Raw genomic sequence first — 19007 nt, 5'->3', positions numbered from 1 at the left:
TTGGCTCTGGAAAACAAATGTAAAATGGAGCAGGCTAATAACAGAATGCAACGGAACTGTCTCTGGCAACTAGTATAGTTTATTTGTCTTTCCTTCAATTTGTACTTTTATAAAAGGCATTTGGAGTTGTAGGAGCCTTGTGGTTGATAACTCTGCAGGGAATTAAAACCACAGCTGAAATAGGAGCTACTAAACCTGTGGTAGCTTTGTAAAGGTTTTGCTAAAACAAGTAGCACGCCTTTCAAATTGTTTGGTTGACCAGGCGGTGCACCACAAGATTACTGCTCCCTGAATGAGTTTGTGTTTCAGCTCTCCTCCTCATGGTCAACCCTCTCTAATTCTGCTCCAGAACTCTGCCAGAGTCTTAGCACTGAAAAGACCACCCATTATTAAGATTTCTACAGTTTTAACATGTAGGAAAATGTCAGCAGACTCATCTCCATGGGAATGTTGATGGTCTTTCATATTTTAAGTAACAATAATATTCCCCACAGCTTGGTGGCCAGAAGGTTCATGAAAAGGTGCTCACTTATTTGTGTATGTATAAATTTTATTATTTTGAATATTTGCTCCATGGTTGTCTTCCAATGAATAAACTGAGCTCACACAATAGAGCAATCATATCGGTAAAAGCAGTACAACTGGACTTCAAAAAAACTCACAAAGCTCTTCATCATCATTTGCCTCATCTTCCATCTTTGAAATCTGCAGAGTTTTGACAGTTCAGCCAAGGATAGTTGCTGATGCTTGACTCCAGCCTCCTGCAGGGTGAATTCGTGTTAATTGGATTGTGTAGTCCAAACCTAACAAACCTTGACAATGCCATTTTGAATAGTTTTACTGATAGTTTCTGTCACTTACAGTTGAATAGTGGAGAATGCCTTGTTAATGTATGTCCCTCTTTCCCCATCTCTCCCCTTATCCTCCTTCTTGTTGTATATCCTTGGCTGCTGCTTTGGTGTTCTGGTACCTCTGAAAGTAGAATCAAGATCCTGTGGTTAACAAGAGGGGGAAATCCCTATCTGTTACCAGGGCTTTCTGGAGAAAGAAAATATTCCTGTTAGTTTTTAATATGTTGAAGCTAAACGTAAAGGGTAAAGGGACCCCTGACCATTAGGTCCAGTCGTGGCTGACTCTGGAGTTGCGGCGCTCATCTCACTTTATTGGCCGAGGGAGCCGGCGTACAGCTTCCAGGTCATGTGACCAACATGACTAAGCTGCATCTGGTGAACCAGAGCAGTGCACGGAAATGCTGTTTACCTTCCCGCAGGAGTGGTACCTATTTATCTACTTGCACTTTGACGTGCTTTCGAACTGCTAGGTTGGCAGGGGCAGGGACCAAGCAATGGGAACTCACCCCGTTGCGGGGATTCAAACCGCTGACCTTCTGATCGGCAAGTCCTAGGCTCTGTGGTTTAACCCACAGCGCCACCCACTACTGGAGTTTAAAGCAAGGACTTCACCTGTAACAAAATGTAATGTGGGTTATAACCTCTAAAGCAGTGATCCTGTTAGCTAGGGATGATGGGAGTTGTAATTCCAAAACAGCTGGAGGGCCAAGTTTGCCCATCACTGCTATAAAAGGACTCTGATAGATCAGCTTGTCACTTCGCATAGGCCCATGCCCACGGAAAGCAGATGGAATCTCATATCTTCTAATATTTCTCCGATGAAAATAGGGACATCCTATTTCATCATCGTTATTATTCCCTGCCCATATGGCTGGGTTGCTCTAGCCACTCTGGGTGGCATCCAACTTATATAAAAACATTAAACATTGAAAAACTTCCCTATACAGGGCTGCCTTCATATGTCTTCTAATGGTTGTATAGTTACATATCTCCTGGGCTCAGGGGTCACATAACTCCATACCCTCTAACATTTCTCCAGTGAAAAGAGGGACGTCCTACCGTACCCTCCAACATTTCTCTGATGAAAATGTCCTAAGGAAAAGTGGGACATTCCAGTATCAAATCAGAAACTGGGACAGCTTCTGAAAATCCGGGACTGTCACTGAAAAATGGGGACACTTAGAGGGTCTGGAATCTGTTCATCCTGAAAGCTTCTGAGCATGAATTAGATCCTTTCCACAACCCCCAGTGCCTCCCGTAAATCTAATGGGTCAGAGAAACTGGTCATCCAGAGGGAGTGGTTGGAAAGGCTTGATTTTGCAGCATGGTGTTTGCAACTGGCTTGGAGGCCCTGATTTCGCAATAATGGCGCTGTTTGTGCATCAGAGTTTAGAGCAGAGGAGGGCAACCTGGGGCACACTCAGTTCTTTTGGACACTATTTCCTATAAGCCCCAGTCAGAATAGCTAATGGCTAAGGATGATGGGAGTTCTAGCCCAACTAGAGTGCCTACCCTGAACTTTAGAGGCTCCAAGACAAGCTAAGTGTTGTTCAGAATCCTTTGTAGACCCACCATGCCATATCAAATCTAAATTGAAATGGGTCCACAAATATTGACGTCTCAAATCGGCGACCAGGTCCTGAATCTACAGCTGGAACCTGGATTGTTTTCCACTCCCAGTTTTCCGTGGCACTCATAAGGGTCACTCTACATGATGGCTGCATCTGTGATGCCAGCATTTTCTCTGTAGCTACCTGCTACCTCCCCAAAAGCTTGCTACTACCAAATTGAGAAGTTTGCAGCAACATGAAAACAATAGGCTTGACTGCTTCAACAGCCTCATGGTGTTGATTTAAAAGGTGCTTCTTCAAGAGTGCTTGTTTGTTTGTAGCTGCTCTAAAAATTAAAAGTTCATGCAAAATCACTCACAGTTAATACAAAGATCTTGTAAATGTGTGAGGTGTAACGAAAACAGTTCTTTTTAAGGCTGGGAGAAAGTGTTAGAATGCTGGAAGAGCAAACCTGTAAAAAAGAGCTAAGAACTGAATTTGTGAGGAAGGATTAAGAGCCCCCAGTGCCACAGCTTGGTTTAGATTGTAAAAGCCTATAGGTATTTTACAGGGAGAACAGGGGTTTATTTAATGATATAGTAATATTATACATGATAGTATAACTAGGAAGAAATGGTCGGAGAGAAAGGAAAAAGTTTTTCTGAACTAGTAGATTAGGATGTAGTCAAATTCCCCAAGGGAAATGGCTGGAATAGGATTGCTTTGGGTTTTGGGTTTTCAAGATTAGACACCATTATAAGGAGTGATTTGACACATGAAATAAAATGAGTGATTTGATCTAAACAATATTAAATGTATGGAAAATTTTCTACATTCCAGTTTGCCCTTTTTGAAAAAAGTGCAGTTCTATATCTACTCAGAATTAAGCCCCAAGTATTATAGTACAGATGGGACGTGGGTGGCGCTGTGGGTTAAACCACAGAACCTAGGACTTGCCAATCAGAAGGTTGGCGGTTCGAATCCCCGCGATGGGGTGAGCTCCCATTGCTCAGTCCCTGCTCCTGCCAACCTAGCAGTTCGAAAGCACATCAAAGTGCAAGTAGATAAATAGGTACCGCTCCGACAGGAAGGTAAACGGCATTTCTGTGCACTGCTCCGGTTCACTAGAAGCGGCTTAGTCATGCTGTATGCTGGCTCCCTTGGCCAATAAAGCGAGATGAGTGCCGCAACCCCAGAGTCGTCCGCGACTGGACCTAACGGTCAGGGGTCCCTTTACCCTTTACTTATTATAGTACAGTGGTACCTTGGTTCTTGAACGTAATCCGTTCCAGAAGTCCATTTGACTTCCAAAATGTTTGAAAACCAAGGTGTGGCTTCTGATTGGCTGCAGGAGCTTGCTGCACTCACGTGGAAGCTGCGTGGGATGTTCAGCTTCCAAAAAACGTTCGAAAACAGGAGCATTTACTTCCGGGTTTTCGGCGTTTGAATGCCGTTCAAAAACAAAGGTTCGACTGTATTTGCAAAATTATGAATTAACCACAGACTAAATTGAAACAAGCTATACTTAGCAGTGTGTTGCCACAAAGCAATATACAAAACTGAAAGTAGTCATATACTGTACTGTACTCCCTTGTTTCCTTTTCCTGTTGGTCTCACCCATAAATGATTCCTCCCATACAACCAAATCACTTTAGTTCCTGCTTACTCATATTATGAGTATGATAGGGTTGCTATTAAAAATATGTACATTATGTATTTAAAATATTTCTAACCCACCCTATATATAAATATGTACATTATGTATTTAAAATATTTCTAACCTACCTGATATTAGGATGTGCTATAATCATCAACATCTTAGGAATATAATAACAAGAGCAATGCAGTGGAGACAAAAGGATGAAATTAACAGTAGCAAAAACAATTGGACCATGGCAGATATTAAATCTCCCATACAAGCCTGTTGAAAGAGGTGTGTGTGCATGTGTGTGTCTGAACTAGGGATGGGCAAATAGGTCAATTTCAGGTTCTTTCAATTTCTCATTTTTCCTGTCAAATTCTGTTCCCCACATTTCCACAACAGTTTGCATTTTTTAAAAATAATTCCTCATGAAAATTCATCAGTATTTTAGCCAGAACATCTCCTAATAGGCATATTTTTACACGCAATATAATGAATTATATGCAATTTCCCCTCATATACACATTTTCACAATACAATTTCCTCTAAAATAATTTTTACTTGTGCATATACATTTCTATGAACAGCTTACCCTAGTTTATGCAATTTTGTACATGTTACTTTGCTGGATAAGTGCATTGCGACATTCGTAATGTGCAACTTTCAAAGGATGGCTGTGTTTCAGTTAATGTATTGTTTTGGAAAGTGCAAATTTTATTAGCTTGCCTTTAACTGAATCAAATTTATCTGCTATCACTCATACTTTATACTGTTTTGATGCATAATTAATAAAATGTAAGTAAATCCCTAAAAAAATTAACGGGTTATAAGTAAGAAGGTTATGAGTAAACTAGATGTTTAATGCACAGAAACTGCTTTGCTATGCTTGGTTTTCTAAAGAACCATCGTCATCAGTAATTGCTCTAGTTTTCGTTCCCCTAGAGAAAGATGTTAGCCACATCTGCTTTAATTACCGTATGCCTTTGCTATTCCAAAGAGAACAGAATTCTTCAGACTGGCTTAAGTAACCGCCCCTCCCCACCCCCACCCCAAAAATGTTTTAAGTATGCATGATTAGAGCATTTAAATAATCAACTGTTTTCACTAAACCTGCCATCATGGCTGATTGACAAAACATTGTTCAACCGGAAGTAGCAATTAATTACTTGATTGGGCCATTAAGCATCTGCTAAGCCTTTATAACTCAATAAACTTAACAAGTTTCATTAAAAATCAGTGGAACATGACTGGGGGTGGGTGGGGGAGTCTAAAACCAGCTCTGGCTTTTTTAGCAGGGTTTGTGTGCATGTGTGTCTCTAGCACAGCAATGATCGTTTGTGCCTTTTACCAGCAGACATAATTCCGTTCTAAAAAATGTGTGTTCTTTTATTTCCACAATAAATCAGACCGTTCTCTTATATTTTGGCTGGCAGGTGGTTAATGAGCAATCTTATTAGGCCATCCTATTGCCCCATTTGTCTGCGGGTGGAACTAGATGATAGAAGAAGCACAGGGCTGCTGCTTTTGCTGCCACTTCCATTTTTTTTGTTTTCCTCAACATAATGCAGCTTGCAATGTGGTATCCTTGCACTGTGCATTTTCCCTCCATGGCCATTCACATCATTATAATGTTATAATGTATAGAGCAGGGTTTCCCAAACTTGGGTCTCCGGCTGTTTTTGGACTATAGTTCCCATTATCCCTGACCACTGGTCCTAGTTCCGCAAAACAATGCCCACCTGTCAATCAACTGATGTCACTGGGTGAGGTCAGCTGATGGGTAGGGGTGACATTCAATCCTCTGCAACTGAGCCCCACAGAGAGCAGGACCAAAGCCTCTGTTCATCAGAGGAGAGTGGAGAATTCAACCTTGCTTGGTGTTGCTTTGGCTGGAAATGTCCTGGCAAAGGAGACCCCTGCAAATAGCAGAACTGAACCCTTCATTCATCAGCCAGTGAGCAATGAGTTCAATCCTCCTAAGTGCTAGCTCACCAGCACACTGGCAAAGCATAACCCACCGCAGGTCAACTTTGCCAACTCCCCATATGCCACCTGATGGCATCCTGGCATCATATTTGGAGAGGGATGGGGGTGGGGACCCATATATACAGTTCTACATAGTGTAGGGCTGTCGTACATCCAGATTTTCCTGGACATTACCAGGATTTCAAAGGTGGGATTGACACCCGGGGAGAATTTCTGAAAGTTGGTGCATTGTCCTGGATCTTAGGCAAGTCAATTGAAAAATTACTCAACAACTTTTGAGGTGTCCTGGCTGTTATTTTTTGAAATATGGCAACCCTGACATAGTGCAAACCTCGGTAGTAGGGAAGTGAGTTACAAATCAAAAGTTTAGGCCTAGTTTTCAGCTCAAGCTCAATGTAGGCTCAGTTTTAAGTTACTGAGTGCAACTAAGCTAAAGTATAACTGTAGGCCTCAGTGCACATGGGTGTGAGCAATGCACCAGATAGTTTACTCAGCAGATTGCAGCCTATAAATGCAAATTCTGGTAGAAGACCTAGGGGGGAAAGAAGACGAGAGAGAGAGAGAGAGAGAGAGAGAGAGAGAGATCAGAATGGTGTTATGTGTCAACCCATTCCAGCTGCTAGAGAGTCCATCTGCTGTCATGCCTAAGAAGGAAACATAAGCAACCAAATCAGTATAAGAATTACAATCTTGATTGGTGGTCTGATGCTTTATTTCTGCTATGCATTAATATGATCTAACTAGGTTGCTTTATGTCTAGTGTTTGCTGAACCACCACTAAATCCCATGGACTTCACCCATAACTGTACTTATTGCCTCTGAATCGAAAAGAACAGCTGCCCTTGGCAGAAAATTGCATGAATTCTTGTGCATCTGTCTTCATGGAAAAGATGTCGAACAAAACCTTGTGCCTAAACGAATTCTCACATGAGGAGAGTCCATGTTGGAAAACAGACTTAAAATTCACTGTGTGCTATCTGATAAAAGAAAACAATGACGATTATTTACAGGTGGTACCCGACCCCATCCAAATTAGCCAAAATAAAAATAACAGCAATAAGTGATGGAGATGTAAACAAAATGAAGGAACCTTATTCCACATGTGGTGGACATGCCCCCAAATAAAAAAAAAGGGATATGATCTATGAGGAACTAAAAAAAAATATAAGCTAAAACATACATTTTTAAAGAAGCCTATTAGCTTCAGTTGATCGCTGAAGAATTGATGCTTTTGAATTATGGTGCTGGAGGAGACTCTTGAGAGTCCCATGGACTGCAAGAAGATCAAACCTATCCATTCTGAAGGAAATCAGCCCTGAGTGCTCATTGGAAGGACAGATCCTGAAGCTGAGGCTCCAATACTTTCGCCACCTCGTAAGAGAAGACTCCCTGGAAAAGACCCTGATGTTGGGAAAGATGGAGGGCACAAGGAGAAGGGGACGACAGAGGATGAGATGGTTGGACAGTGTTCTCGAAGCTGCCAGCATGAGTTTGACCAAACTGTGGGAGGCAGTGGAAGACAGGAGTGCCTGGCATGCTCTGGTCCATGGGGTCACGAAAAGTCACACACGACTAAACGACTAAACAACAACATTAGCTTTCCTATTAGGCATTCTAACGATAAGCATCCCAAATGAAAATAAAAGTGTTTCTTTATGCGACAACAGCGGCCCCCCAATTGTGGTTTATCATTAGACACACTTCACCTAACGCCTATGCTAGACCTTTCATATCTGTATTTGAACCCAAAAAACCTCTGTTCTGTTGTCTTGACTGGTTATTTCACCACATAGGGAGTGACTGGCTCATGGTGCCTTGGCATGCAATAGGATGATGGATTATGTGGGCATTTGGGCTGATCTAGCAAGGCTCTTATGTTTTTATGTACATGGACATCAGTAGCAGCCACAGAAGCCTGCTTCTATGCATCCCTTGATGGATGGGGTGCCTGTGATTTTTGCTTTTGTTTTGCAGTACGTGTCCCACTTATCCCCAAATCCATCCAGCAGCCATCACTATTCCCATGTTGTAGATAGGAAAAAGAGGTTGAGATATGTCAAGATATCACAAAAGGAGGGGGGAGAAGTACTTTATAATGCCCTTATTCCAAATTTATGCGCTCCCCCTCCCCTCCTGCAGGTAAAGACATTGGAGAAGCCGGGAGGGTGAATTGTCAGCCCATATTTTAAAGAGCAGTTCTGTCATAAGCAAAATGTTATGTGCTGCAGTACATAAAAGCTTTACCTGCGTATGAATGCAGCAGCACTGGCTTGTCAAAGGGGAGGGGAAATACTGTGCACTATTAAACAGAATGGGCCTCATTCTGGTCGCTGACACCTGCATATGTCTGAAAGGGAATGGGATTGTATTTGCATCAACGTTGTGTCAAAGAGAGCTGAATCTTCCTGGCTGCCAGTATCACTTCTGGTTTGCATCCTTTTTACAGGCCCTGTTGGGTAAGATTATTGAAAATCAAACAAGCCTATAGTACCATGAATATTTTACTGGGCCAAGGATTTTTAATACAGGAATCTGGTTCTTCCCATTTTCATGGCATGCCTGCCATGAAATAAAGCATGAAAGCAGCCAAGCAGCCTTTGATGAAATACATCAGGACAAGGTTGAAAGTAGTGCAATTACGAGATAATACAGTGATGTTTTCCATCTTTTGAATTGACCCTGTGGCTGTCTAAGACTGCAAACCTAGCCACATTTACTTGGGAGTAAATGCCATTGAACATAGTGGGGTTTACCTCTGAGTAAACATAGCTAGGACTGAGTTGTATTTAAAGATATCAAGATTTGGTTTGATTTCTTTTTTAAAAAAACGCACAACTAAGAACAATTTTAATTTCTGCAGCTGTAATCCTGTGTACATTGCTTTGGAGAAAGGCAAACAGGGATCAATGGGAGCTTTTGAGTAAATAAACAGGAATTAGCTCAAGGGCGGATTTTTAATTTGCTTTGTACTTTGTACAACTGCAGAGTGATGCTGCCAATATTAGTGCCGATTCCGTATTGTCTTGTGGATGCAATTAAAGAAAGCCTGTGTGATGCAATGAGTAGGGTGCTGGGTTCAAATCCCCGTTCAGCCACAAAACCCACAGTGTGTCTTATGGCAAGTCGATGTCTCTTAGTGTAGCTGAGCTCTCACATGGCTTTATAGAATAAGGCAGCTGCGGGGAAACGTTGGCCATCCAGATGTTGCTGAACAAAAACTCCCATCATCCCTGGTCACGTTTGCTGGCCAGCAATATGTTTTCCTGTGAAGTCGGTTTAAAAAGAAGGGTATGAGGGGTTGTAAGCTAGGTCCCGGCCTCTTGGCATAAGCCCTCCCTAAGTCATTGCAAGGCTGCATACATAATTCTCTCTCTGGCTCATTCCCAACAGGCCTGGAAGGGCTGGGTCTTGGTTTGCAAGAAGTTTTGTGAGGTGAATTATTGGAACTATTGCAAAAATGGATGAAGAGGAGGATGGTTATTTAAGATAATTAAAGGCAATATGAATTTAAGAAATGCATAAGAAGTGAAAAAAACGGTGGATCATCAGAGGCGCTGATGGAAGTCCAAAAAAGATTGTATAAGTGGTGAAGTTTTGTGGTATGTATTATAATTTATGTAATTATGGTTGTAACCAATATAAGTAAAAGGAAAACTGAATAAAAATCTAATTGAAAAAAATTTAATAAAAATTATTATAAAAAGGAAGGGCTGGGTCTTGACTCCCTACTGCTCAAAAGGCTCCTACTGCAGAAGGTATCTAGAGACCACCTAGCTGCAGGTCCTTGTTTCTTGCAAGAGCCAGGCACCCTCCCTGCCCCATCTCCGACTCCCAAACAAACAGAGATACGGGCTGAGTGAAGACCTACACCAGGAACAAGCAGCTGAGATGTAAAGCAAAGCCTGTGAATCTTGCTCTTTGGAGATTTAGTGATGAGGGAGGTCAGCATTAACTGACAGTGAACTCAAGAAAAAACCTGAGGGTCTTCCACCCTCTTCCAGGCTGTGGATATCCACAAAGTGAAGGCCCAGGCTCAAATCACATCCGCTGAAGCAACAGCGCTTGCTGCTGAAGCAAAAATGAAAGCATCTTTGCAGTTTGCAAAACCTCCAACACAATCTGCACCACAAGAGGGCTTTCCAGTAGCCGAAAGCAGAGCTTGCAATAGATGTAGAAACACGCAGAAGCCTAGATTGTGTTTAGTCTTCTGAGTATTGTCCTACACATGCTCTTGAACAAGCCACTTTGCAAAAATGTGGCAGCTCGAAAGTGGAACAGGTTATGAGCACATTGCTGATAGGTATAATGTCATCTCAGCGACTTGCAGAGTACAAGAATGGTATAGCACAGTTCCCGTAGCTGCTGTAACAATCTTTCTTAAATTAGATAGTGGAGCAGAAACAACCACTAGTCCAACGGATGTAGCGGATGACAGACAAAATGCATCCAGGGTCAAAACAAACAGGTTGTTTTGGGAGGTGCACACCTCAAGCGAAAAAGTGCAGTTATAGCATACCACCTTTTATGTGATAATGATGAATCACCATTCCTTGGGTGATAAAGACATCATGTTGAATCCACTCCAAAGGGTTGGCAAGATGTCTTGTGCAGCACCTACAAGGAAGGATGGCCTTTTCAAGAACTGGTTGGGTGTTTTGGAAAACCTAGTTGATTTCCTGGTACCTACTACCACACATATGTGAACCCAACAGAACCACAGTTGCACATAGTTTTAGGAATAATCCCTATTCTTACCCTAGGAAAGTTTAAGTCCATAACTGAAAACCCCAGAAGATACAGGCAGGGCTGGATATAGGTTTGTTGAGGCCCTAAGCTACTGAAGGTAATGGGGCCCTTTATATGTCCAGCTGTCCTTTGTCAACAACAAATTGTTGCTGTTTTTTGTGTTGAATATATGCTATATGGTAATTTATGGACCTAATAGGTACTTAAAGCCATTTGCACATGCAGAATGTAGGCACCCTATATATAGAAATGAGCAAACCAGTGATATTTTAGTGAGCAGGCTAGCAGGCGGGACCCATTACTTACATCATAGGAGCCTACGCAACACAAAACACTGTTGCTTTATGTAGGTTTTTTTGTTTTGTTCTTTATCTTCTATTTTGGAAATGTACATCCAGTTTTTTCCTTTAATTTTTTTGGGCCCCCAAGAGAGTGGGGCCCTAAGCTATAGATTGTTTAGCTTATACGTAAATCTGGCACTGGATACAGGAGTCATCACAAAAATGACTGGGTCCACTCCCTTGGTGAACACACACAGGGAGGGGGGAATGGATCACTATGACTCTGCTTTGACCCATAAAGCTATGCTGAGACAACAGTTCTCTATCCCCTCTTCGCCTTTCTTAAAAGTACCATTTGCACTTGCAGCAGCACAGGATTCCTCTCAGAAGTTTCCTTGCTGCCAGAACTTCCTATACTAATCATGTGAGTTTGCATGGTCACGCGGTCATTCTAAAAAGTGCTCCTGGCAGGGAAGCTTTTGAGACAAGAGCCACACACAGACACAGATACCTACCGCTGCAGCAGGTAGAAGTCCCAACACACAGAAAACAGACCACTTTGCACACTTAACGGGGCAAACACAGTGCAAAAATCAAAAGCAACTTTGTCGAAGCTCTTTGCCCTGCTTGCCTTTTTGTAGCTCTATTCACTTTGCATGCACCAGCCCTCGTACAGCTGAAAATGATCATTGTGAAAGGTTTTGCCCAGCTCGACCTAAAATAGTTGCTGAGTCTTCATTTTAAACGAATCATAGATTCATGATAAAGTAAGGCTTGAAGGAATCTGTCAGAATGCACCCCAAAATTAATCACATAAAACTAGTACAGTGGGAGGGTCATTCTATCTTACAAACATATCAATTTTCTGCTAGTCATTTCTCTATTAAAAGGGAACAGCGGCAAGAACGAAAAGCAAAATGTGCACATGCACATACTGTATGTACAGAGGACGTCAATTATATTGACCTTGTACAAGAGGGCATATTGACTTTACGAAACCCAAGTGCTTTCCATGAATTTAGTTAATATTTGCAGAAGAGTTTGCCCAACTCCTTGTAAGAATTAGCATTAGTATGAAGAAATATTGCTTTTGTTGTTGTTTGAAGAAAAAAACCAAAACCCAAATCATTGTCTACCTAGACACTGCCAAAAAAGAGGACAAAAGAGGAAACAAGAGTCAATAAAATTTGTGTTTGCTAGTTTATATGTAAAGATGTATATTTAGAACTTATTGCTATAAATTAAACAGAAATGCAATACATTGCACCATAGTGCGGAAGACTGTAAACAGATGACCTGTTTGCCTGCTCAGTCTGGTGTCGAGGTGCTATTGATGGGCAAGTTCAAGGCCTGCTCTTCCCTCTTATGGTTCTATCTTTAAGCCAGGCTTACACCGAACAGCCCTTCAAAGAGAAGACTATCTTCTGAAACCCTTTCTAATAAAGCGACTTCTGTTAAGTAGGGCACACGGGCACCCCATTTCCACTTTATTCTTAACGTTGTTTTAATGCCTGAGGTTGAAGTAGCAGTTCAAGCAACTTGTGGTAGGATCTGGTTTCCTTTTCTCAAATATTTATGAAGGAATTAGTGTGAAAGTATCAACCATAGGATCTCTCAAGGAGACCAACCAAGATGATCAAGGGTTTGGAAACCAAGCTTTATGAGGATCGGTTGAAGGAGCTGGGTATCCTTAGCCTGGAAAAGAGGAGACTGGGAGGAGATATGACAGCCATCTTCAAATATCTCAAAGGCTGTCACATGGAAGAGGGAGCATTGCAAGCTTGTTTTCTCCTGCTCTGGAGGGTGGGACTCGAACTAATGGCTTCAAGTTACAAGAAAGGAGATTCTGACTAAACATCAGGAAGAACTTTGTGACAGTAAGAGCTGTTTGACAGTGGAATGTTCTCCCTCAGGAGGTTGTGGACTCTCCTTCCTTGGAGGTTTTTAAGCAGAAGTTAGATGGCCGTCTGTTATAGATGCTTTAGCTCAGGCTTCCTCAACCTTGGCCCTCCAGATGCTTTTGGACTACAACTCCCATGATCCCTAGCTAGCAGGACCAGTGGGATGATGGGAAATGTAGTCTCAAAACATCTGGAGGGCCGAGGTTGAGGAAGCCTGCTTTAGCTGAAATTCATGCATTGCTGATTCTTGTATCTCCTTCTTTTTACCCCTGTTCCCCACCTCTCTTAATTCCCTTTCTTGTTTTCTTTTCTTCTAAGTAGAATAGGGGATGGGGAGACAAGGGTGGTATGCACAAAGGAAATGCCATGTACACTTTTTCACATTTATATCATTAAACTAATAGGCAGCTGGTAGAATTGAATTGGGCATAATTCCAGAAAGTTTCTAACTTTCTCTTTCCCCCCAATATTCTTCTCTCCATCTCCTGGAGCCATAGACATCACAGCCACCATTGCCTGGTCTTCAAAGCTCACCCATGTGAACTCTTTTCTTAATGAGAGACCACTGGGTGCTTTACTGGGAGAGCCATTGCAGTTAAAACTGAAATCCAGCTACTTTGGGCCTCGGATCCAAAACCCCAACATTTTTTATGGGTGAGTTCAAGCTGTTTGATGTCCTTCAGTGGAGACCAAATGAGTGCTTAGCAACAGTATATTGCTTTGATGTTTGAAGGATGAGCTGGCATCTCCCTCACTGACTGAGGCTCTGTGTTCTCTGAGTTAGGGTGATGAGTAACTTAACCCTGCATGTGGTGTTGAGTGTTGAGCTTATGTGGGTTTAAAGTAAGTGAGTTAACCTCCTATTTGCTGGAAAGTCAGCTGGTGAATTAAGAGTGTTCTAGCTCAAGAAAGGGGATGGCATATTGGAGATCAGCTGGAAATAGAAGTGGGATGAGTACTGAAGAATTGAGGGGGAAATTGATGACATGGAGGCTGTTTGAGTTATGAAACAGAAACTGGAGGGGGAAGACTTTTGTAAATCCCCAACCCTGATAATTTTAATTTTAGTAGGCATCCCCTGTAGCTGTATCCTCCTTGTAGATCTCCCGACACAAATATATCTGGCCAGCTCTCTTCATATGTCCAGAAGACATATTATAGGGTTTTTTTTTTATTGCATTGAATCAAACTGGTTAGCCATTATGGGAGCCAAGGAAAACTATATTTTAAAAAATGAGACACAATTCAGCCCTCATTAAATACATTTTTAAGTGCCATTGATTTCAGTGACAGAGTTAGCACTTTCCCACTGAAATCACTTGGGACTTAAAAGTCCATTCCTTTGTCTGAATAATGCCCATAATAAATGAAAATGAATGCCCAAAATAAACAAAATGATATGGTTAAAGAGGGGAAACTGAGGAATGCAATATCCCTCTTCAAATATGATTATTTGCTGCCAGCCAAACAGATGGCACATTCAACTGGCTGCATGGAATTGCCACATCTCAGTATGCTTTGTTGTCCCTGATAAATGTGACTAGCATTAGCACATGACCCTGGGTCTATGGATGATTGACTGGCTCACTGATCCATGGTCCAGTGTCTTGGAGAGCAACAGATATACTGTCCTAAAGTATGTAGCTCGATGGGAGAAGAGTAGGCAAACTTCTACCATGTTTTCTAATATAGTGGTACCTCAGGTTACATACGCTTCAGGTTACATACGCTTCAGGTTACAGACTCCGCAAACCCGGAAATAGTGCTTCAGGTTAAGAGAACAGAAATCGTGCTCCGGCAGCGTGGCAGCAGCAGGAGGCCCCATTAGCTAAAGTGGTGCTTCAGGTTAAGAACAGTTTCAGGTTAAGAACAGACCTCCGGAATGAATTAAGTCCTTAACCCGAGGTACCACTGTACATTAAACAAGTTCACTTCTGTTACATCATGACATGTCTTCAGACTATCTCCTCCCAACACATTATTACACACTATTGAAGTTCTCTGAATTTTCTCTACAGCAAGCTCTTTGCAGTTTCCCAGTGTATAAATGAACATGGGGGAGGAGGGTTGGAATCCTGTCCCCGATGTGATACTTGCCTCTCCACCTCTGCACATTCCATTTCTTACTTCCAGTGGCTTGCGCACATATCAGAAGTGATCCATACCCTACATTTTTGTCCCAAGGCTCTGTGTGTAGACCTCTCTGTGAATGGCATCTCAGCTGCTTGAGGGTCAGGAATGGGGCCAGCACCCAGAAGGCACAACCCCACCCCAACTCCAATGAAACTTTCCTATCATTCATGTCCATTTAATAATGAATGTGGATTGACACAGTCTTCCCAAATGAGTCATGAAAACTGTTGAGTACAACACAGGATTACATTATCTTTCATGCAGAAATGAAAGAAAAAGAAGAAAAGAATTGTAAATCATGAAATAAGACAACAATAAAAATGGCTCATCAAACGTAGTCTGAAATGTATTTGGCCATGCGCTAATTGAGATGGGCTGTTACAAGCTGCAGAGCATGATATTTAATTAGATGAGTAATGAGTGACACATTTTTGAAGTCCTGGATTAAATGGGGTTTTTTATTTTTTACTTCTGTGTTTCTGAAAGTGAAAGAAAAGGTCATAAGGAAATGAGACCCCCCAAAAAAATCATTTGACAGCAGCCTGATCCAATAAGATGCTAGTGGAAACTGTCATAAATCCCAGCAGCAAGGTGTCTTGCCCCTTGGGTTCTAGTTCCCCATTGTTTGCTTTTACCCTTTACCTTGGAGTCTGAAAGTTGGAAGAACCCTGAAACTTTAAGCCAACATATTGAGACCTGATCGATGCTCACCCAAGTTTTGTTCAATAATATTTGCTGATCCCTTTTAACTTGAATTACTGGGGATTGTACCTAGGACCTTCATGCAAAAATATACTCTGTCGGTGAGCTATGATCTTCCTCCTGTAGAGCATAAAATTAGTCAACAGCATGGCACCCATGAGAACACTTACTCACAGAGGCCTTCCACAGAGTCTCATCCCACCACTGAAATTAGGGACGAAATACGCATTCTATTGTAGTGCTTATAATGGGTTGTGGTATATGTGTCTGTAGCGGCCATGAAATTTTGTCCAGTTTGCAAATGTAGTCATGGGCCCCCAGAATGTTCACTGCCCCTGTTATATTGTATATGCTTTTTGTAAAGTCATTCTTTCATGGAGTTGTGAGTCACCACTGTAGAAGAGTTAATCTTAAAGAGCTAAATACAACCCCAATGGCATTTGTCTCTTTTTCACTAACATTTGCCCAATGCTATAAATTATTTTTTTAAAAAATATTTTTATTGATTTTTGACATACAAAATTAAAAAACGTACCCCACAAAATTATCACAAATACAATCTTATTAGACTTCCATCAGCACCTCTGATAATCTTCCGTTTTACATCACTTCTTATGCATTTCCTAACTTAATACTGCCTTTATATTTTCTTAACCTATTCTCTCTCCTTTTCCAGTTTAACAATATTTCCATTAATACTCCTCACAGAACTTCTTGCAAACCTGGCCGTGATCGTATAGTGGTTAGTACACTGGGTTGTGCCCAGTGCTATAAATTAATTAATTTTGGACCACTAGCTTTGCTGTAGAAAACCTTGTGTAAGCTTGATCACTACCTAGATAGAGAAACCACTCAAAAGAAATCACTCTGAGTCACCAAAGAGCAACATAATAGAAAAATAAATAACTAATATTTGACGATTCGTTATAACCGCTAATTCCGATACAATACTTCAGCTCAACATTTCTCTCACATTTTATCTGCATATTTGTTTTCAACACTCCTCCAAGTGTCAGCTACATTTGTGGACCACCTTGTCTTCCTAACATTCAAGAGAAGATAATTGTAACAAAGTGTAACTATCTTGAGTCAGGAGCAACCATGGTATCAGATTAGTGTTTTCTGGTTACTATGGAAACAACAGATGCATCAGAACGGAAGCTTCTTGTGAAAGGGGGTGGGTGTGGAGAGAATGCAATTGCTCCTAATATCATCCATGTTAAAATATCGCCACAGCAACATCAGTAAATTGGCTCCTCTGGCTTTGGAGATTTCTCTTCATGGTGATTGAAAAGCCTTATTTGAATATGCAAGGACATAACTTTGATGTGAATGTAGAGATGAGGTGGGCAACAAACAGCGTTTTTGTCTGGTGGCTATGGGCCTGTTATGCTGGGGAAACTTGGATTCCAGGACTGGGCTGGGATCACAAACCTACAGCTAGGGAGTTTGTTCTCCAGTTCATAATCAATGATGTTTCCAAAACTCTCTGCTCATCTAGATCTCGCTGCAGAATTTGGCTTCGCAGTTACACTGACTTGTTTCCAAAGTGGGAGTGACATACAGTGGTACCTCGGGTTAACAACTTAATTTGTTCTGGAGGGCCATTCTTAACCTGAAACTGTTCTTAACCTGAGGTACCACTTTAGCTAATGGGACCTCCTCCTGCTGCGCCACCACCGCATGATTTCTGTTCTCATTCTGAAGCAAAGTTCTTTTTTTAAAAAAAAAAAGATTTTTATTGATACAGCAAGAAAAAAGAAAAAAAACACAAATACCAAATTACACACAGGAATAACCATAGACACATAATTTTCTTAGCAAACAATAAAACATATATTGGTCTTAATACTAAAGACCGAACCTTCCATCTATTCCATATTTCGATTTCATATTACTTATTGCCAATACACACTTTTATCATAATTAAACTTTTTCTAAATATATCTAATTTCTTATATCTACCTTGCAACTATTACTGAAGTTCTGAAGCAAAGTTCTTAACCTGAGGTACTATTTCTGGGTTAGCGGAGTCTGTAACCTGAAGCGTCTGTAACCTGAAGCATCTGTAACTCGAGGCACCACTGTACAGTATGAGGTATTCTCTCTTTTTTTCTTTTAAAAAAATATTTTCTCAATTAATTTAAAACTTTTCTACCTCACCTCTCAGTAAAAAGCAGTCAAAGGAAACTCGCACTAAAACCATCAGTAGCAGTAGAACAGCAAGAGTTCTGTTCCTGTTGTTCATTGTGCTGTTGGCAGCCACTACTTCTCCCCTTCCGCACAATGTCCTCTTGAAACAGTGTAAGTCATGAGGACTCTCATTATCAGTTGCCGTTTCATAGAATTATAGTTGGAAGGGACCCCAAGGGTCATCACGTCCAACCCCCTGCATAGCCGCCCTGAGCCCGGCCTTGGCTGGGGAGGGCGGCGTATAAATAATTTATTATTATTATTATTAGTAGTAGTAGTAGTAGTAGTAGTAGTAGTAGTAGTAATAGTAGTAGTAGTATTAGTATTTTATTATTATTGCAGGAATTTCCCCCTCCACAGTGTTCTTATAACAATGCTATGTCCCACAGGCTTGCAACTATTTCCTTTCCAGGTCCATATCAGTGCATAAAGGCTTTTCTAATAGTATAAGCTTTCAATTTATACTAGGAATCCTCTGCACACAGGTTTGTAAAATGTTGTTTGCTCCACCTGACCAGCATTTTCAAACTAGCAAATTCCATGAAAGATCAGCTTTCCGCCTCCCTAATTCTGTGCCGCTGTTTCTGCTGTCTCTTGAGACAGACGGATGCCAAAAACAACTTGCTCTGTTGGGCAAAGCTGCAAGAGATACAAAGTTCTCTTGTCCAATATTTTACAGTGGCGGGGAGAGCAGGGCGTTAAAAGTATTACAACCATGAGACGAGGATAAGGCAAATTATTTTCAGGTGCTGCTTTAAGAATACATGTTCTATCTCTTCTCATGAATAATAAAGGGAAGCCAGTCACCCGCTCTCTATGTTTAAAAGGCATATAAAAGAGGAGTACGTGCACTATGGAGAAAAATCTTATGGAGTGTTGCTACCCTCTCTGTGCAAGTGATGATTTTGTAGGAATTTCTTTTGTGCGCATGAAAAAGGTTCTGCAGTGGTGTCATGCAATAAACTTATGATTGACAGAGCAAATATTAGGTTTTCTGCCAACACACAGAAGTACTGTTTTGA

The 19007-nt window shown here is 41.3% G+C and overlaps 1 long non-coding RNA gene across 4 annotated transcripts in view; it reads right to left on the bottom strand.

The window, feature by feature from the left end:
* Window positions 1–529: 529 nt before the first annotated feature.
* The window catches only part of LOC309532338, a 77950-nt gene continuing 59472 nt past the window's right edge, over window positions 530–19007 (bottom strand). For all 4 annotated transcript variants that reach the window (XR_014219774.1, XR_014219775.1, XR_014219776.1 and 1 more), the window contains 2 exons: window positions 862–972; window positions 530–761 (listed from right to left, as the gene is read on the bottom strand). This is a non-coding gene — a long non-coding RNA (uncharacterized lncRNA). The remainder of the gene's footprint in view (window positions 762–861; window positions 973–19007) is intronic.

Source organism: Podarcis vaucheri (genome assembly GCF_965113315.1).
Source record: "Podarcis vaucheri genome assembly, chromosome: 5".
NCBI classification, from domain to species: domain Eukaryota; kingdom Metazoa; phylum Chordata; class Lepidosauria; order Squamata; family Lacertidae; genus Podarcis; species Podarcis vaucheri.
The sequence above is the reverse complement of the archived record's forward strand: the minus strand, read 5'-3'. Positions and strand labels throughout refer to the sequence as shown.